Here is a 5000-nt window from a genome sequence, read left to right as displayed (position 1 = left end):
TTATTATTATCGAAAGCGTCGTTATTACTATTACACAGGAACAGCGCCCCCTGACACGATTAAGGAAATAAAAGCACAGGTGCAAAACGAGACAGCGTCTCTGCAACATGGACAGAGAGCGCGCGCGCGAGAGAGAGTGATAGAGACAAGCCTCCGTTCAACAGACAAGCCCCCATCTTTTCAGCGGAGAAAAGAGATCAGGAAAAAACACAACCCCCCCCAATCAGGAGAACACAGAGAACACTCTAGAACGTCTACCACTTGGTGGCGGAACCTAAATTACAGTATTCACACCTGCCCAAGAGAAAAGCCTCACACACGCCTCGAGTCCTTAAAACTTCAGGGCTCGGTTCTGGAGTGCTCCTTTTGGTCAGAAAAAAAGCAGAAAAAACCCTTAAAGTACGGAACTTCAAGGAACCATAAGGAACGGAACTCAGAACAGAGAACTCAGACTCGCCGACGCCATAGACATTCCTTCGCTTTTGTGTGCACCACCTCCACACACTGTACACAACTCCCCCCCCTTCAGAACAAGGCACAGTCACTTTCTCCGCTTTTCTCAGCAGCCTGAGGGACCTCCCTCCTTTAAATCTACACGCCAATCATGTGGCTATACACCCCAGCGACCCCCAAAACTCCATGGCAACCTGGGAGTTGGCAGAAAGAGCCAGGCTCCCGTAGCTTATTGGTTTTTTTCCTTCTTCTTTAGAGCAGGCCCTACAAGCATTACACCTCTTGTCTTTTAGAATATTCCAGAACTCAAAGAACACGGTAAAAGCATTCTAGAACTTTGTTATTAGAACACGCCAGAAGCATTCTATACATCTTCTGCCAGTATGGCTCTTTCTCAAGGCACATCCTATTAATGATGGGAACTCCGGCTCTTTTTGGAGAGCTAGTTCTTTTGGCTCTGCTTACTTATACAAGGAGCCAGATCGTCCAAGCCAGATGGTTTGCGACCGACACATCACTAACACCTATGGCTCCTCTAGCACCGGTACACTTATAATGTGTGTATGACTTGTTTAAACAGCTGACTCCCATGTTACCTGTTGTTAATCATAACTGTGACAACACTCATGCATCTATCATGTGATACTCATCATGTGATATTCCATTACCATGACCTGGCTCTATCTGGCCCTCATTTACACTCATTGCTTACACTGATAGTGTTGGCCAACACACATGGGCTGTCTACACGCGCGTGCACACACACACAGGCATGCAAACACACACACATACAAACACACACACACATACACACACACACACACACACACACACACACACACACACACACACACACACACACACACACACACACACACACACACACACACACACATGCATACAACACACACACACACTGCTGTTTAAAGACAACTCTACACACTCTAGGCACAGTTGAGTCAGCACGCAGTCACACTTCTCCAAAGATACTGTGTGTCAAGGTAGAGCCTACCAGTGATCACTCAAGACTCAACCAAGGTCTTCGCCGGCTGCTGAATGATCCAACTTTAGCCCATTTCCAAAGCGGATCAGCATCAGAGTGCAATTCAGGAGTCACCGGATCAGATCCAATCAGTGACCTGGACCATCTCTACGGAAACCCTTCTGATGTTCTATAGCATTATCTGTGTCGACTGTCCATTGGCTTGAAGCTGCTGTACAGGTTAAAATGCTGTGCATAACTAACAACAACAATAATCGAGATTACGGTATTTGCACTGTATGGTACTGTAGGTAGACGGTAGGATAAGAGTAATACATAACTGGTGTGTTGTTACGGTAATTTACTGTAGTAGGTAGGTAGCGGATAGGGGAGTGTGTGTATATAATATACATACGTATCGGAGTTGTTTTGAGCACATCAGTATATCGCTGTTAGGATGGAGGAAAACAAAAGAAAAGCACCAAACGCAGACGGTATCCATGGCGACGGATTTGCAACAGGTGTGCTTGCTTTATTCTTTCATCTCTTACAGGGTCAACAGAGAACAGAGGAGGGTCAGGAGGGAAGCATCAGGTAATAGCGCACACATGCGCGTGCACGAGCACACACACACACACACTCGCGCACGCACACTCACAAATTCATATATTTATAGACTTAAAATCTCGGTCTCTTTCGCTGGCTGTCACACACACACACACACACACACACACACACACACACACACACACACACACACACATGTATGAACATTTGCAAGCACTATTCGCACAAACACACACACTCCGCAAGGTTGCAATCGCTGTCATAGCAACTGCTCAAACCTTGGTAAAGAGATGGAGGGGTTTTTTTATTTTCAAAGTCATGGCAGACATGTGCAAAGCAAAGAGCCCATGGTCAGTCACTATCCTGACATGGCCCCTTCAGCACTGACCTTGAGTCAGCTCTATGAAAGCTTTGCCAATGCTGCCGATTACAGGTAAGACTCATATATCGGTGCGCATTTTTGTTGTAAGCTTTCCACAGTGAATTCTTCAGGGCTAGTCTGACACTATCAGCTGAACTGTGCCGGCGCCTGCTACCAAACCGAGAATCTGCTCACACCGAAAGTTACAGAACCCTAAAGTTGTTTCACGCTGTGAAACGAAAAATACTTGAATTTTCTCTGTGAACCGTGACGACAACCTACACGTCAGCAGGCTAATCCGCGTAACACATGGTGACATTGCAAAGCACAACCCTGTCTGATCGCACTAGGTTCGCAGGTAACCACAGGTTGCAAATGTAACTGGTGCGGAAGCAGGCACCAGCACCTTTCTGGACAGCCTGAATACAGCATATGAGTGTTAAATTTGACTCTCTAAGTGTTCAATTAACACTGAAAACTTTAGTGAGTGCCAATGCAGTTCAGTGAGGACCATACAGGGTCATTTTTTGTACTGTCTGCTGTGAATCAAAGCGACTCATGTTTGGCATTGTTGGTTGAGGACCATAAAGACTCATGACTGGTGTTTTTCGAAAGCATACACGTAGTTGTTCGCCAGTTAGCAACTTGCGTATTTGCCAATGAGAAATTGCATTGCAAACAACAAAGTAACTAACAGAGCAACTATGGTTTCGAGAAGTGCACCGTTTGTTTTGGTGAGGACCGGGGCTCAATAGGACATAGGGCTCAACTTTGCCGATGTTAAGTGCAGTTATACTTCGGTATGTAATTGGTCTGCGGACTAGCACCATTACGGTCCAGCTTGGAGATTTAGCTTATACGCCTGCAGCATGTGGCACCAAATTAAGTCATTCCCACACCTATGAGTTGCGTACAACACTGGCGTGTGTTAATGCTAGCAGCACCAATCTAGCAACGTGGAAGTCCAGAGGAGGCGAAGCACCCAGGCTATAAAGTAGAGTACAAACCCTCTTCACACACACACGCACATGCACACACACACTAGCCTGGAAAATCCCATGCTGCTTTGCACCATTGTTTTGTGATGTAGTCTGGTGAAAGCCAGGCCCCACACATGACAAACACACGAACATGCACGCACACACACACACGCACACGCACACGCACACGCACACACACACACACATACTAGTCTTTTGTGACCGTGTACGCACCACTTGCGAAGATCATAGTCATCCTCTACAGTATAAAGCTTTCTATATTAAAATGGAGGAGATAGATAGTTTGGTTTTTTCATAGCTCACACTATAACAACGTCATAGGACTGAACACAGCAGAGCCCTACGGAGGATGGGGTTGGGGAGGGTCGTGTTAGGAGATTAGCTCCAGACTAGCTTCACTAACCCTTCATTTGGACAGTCAACTCATAGGTTGTGTCGTGTACAGAAAGAGAGAGAGAATAAGTTGCGTCTGTGGGGTAATAAAAATCTCCAGGTGCTCATCGGTATCCAAAAGGGCAAACTTGAGGTAGAGAGAGAGGGTCCGAGGCACTCTGAAGTCCTTGATGTCCATGTCTAAATAAAGGACTTTAAACGGACTTCAGAGTTAGTCAGGCCAAGAGCAATGTAAATATTGTTTAGGATATCTGGAAAAATCGGGAACTTCACACACCTTTTTTCGGAAACCAGTTAACCAGTAGCAAACCTAGCGAGGTGGGTCAACCATGCCGTTTGGGAAACGTTAATTGTTTTGCTCTTGGTCAGACCAAGTCTTGAAGAGTTTGAAAGCCCATGATAATCAGGCTACTTCAGAGTGCCTCGGACCCTCTCTCTCTAACTCATAGGTTGTGCCATTAAGTGCGTAGAAATTCAGATTTTTATTTTCATTTTATTTTATTGTTAGCTAATTATAACCTAATGGCCAGCTTCAAACCAGGGCCTCAGGCTGCCAAACGATTACTCTGACCGCCACAACAATGAGCCTGGCCTGGAAAAAGCACGCTGCAAAAAGAAGAAATCTTAGCATGCTTATTTTTCTAGTTTCAAGTAAAATCATCTAGTCAATCTTAATTTAAGTGAAAATCACCTAATAGCTAGTACTTTTTAACTAGAATTTAGAACTAGAAATTACACTATTTAGACTTGGTTAAGACATTTGTCAGTGGGGCAAGTTCATATTTCTTGATAAGATTTTTTTCACTGGTTTCAAGCAAATATAGCTTATAACAAGTTAACAAATTAACAGAATTTAATGTCTTGAAATAAATCTAAATGGTCTAAGTTCTAGTTAGTTTTAGTTCTTAATTCTAGTTCAAAAGTACTAATTATGAGGTGATTTTCCTTAAATTAAGATTGACTGGATGTTTTACTTTAAACTAGAAAAAAATAAGTTAATAAAATAAGATTTTCATTTTTTGCAGTGCATCCATCGTACTATCGAAATGAAGTGTGACCAAGGCTTCTGTTGATTCTAAAGCACAGAGACCATAGAGAGGACAATGTACACACAGTAAAATCCAATGTTAATTCAACATTTCAAGAGCACCCTGGGACCAAATCCAACACAAAAGATGGTAAAAGTGACTCTGTAGGTGATGAATTAACACATGTGTAACATACCTCCAAGTGCTGAAACCAC

This window comes from Engraulis encrasicolus, chromosome 20, assembly GCF_034702125.1.
Source record: "Engraulis encrasicolus isolate BLACKSEA-1 chromosome 20, IST_EnEncr_1.0, whole genome shotgun sequence".
NCBI lineage: Eukaryota > Metazoa > Chordata > Actinopteri > Clupeiformes > Engraulidae > Engraulis > Engraulis encrasicolus.
The sequence above is the reverse complement of the archived record's forward strand: the minus strand, read 5'-3'. Positions refer to the sequence as shown.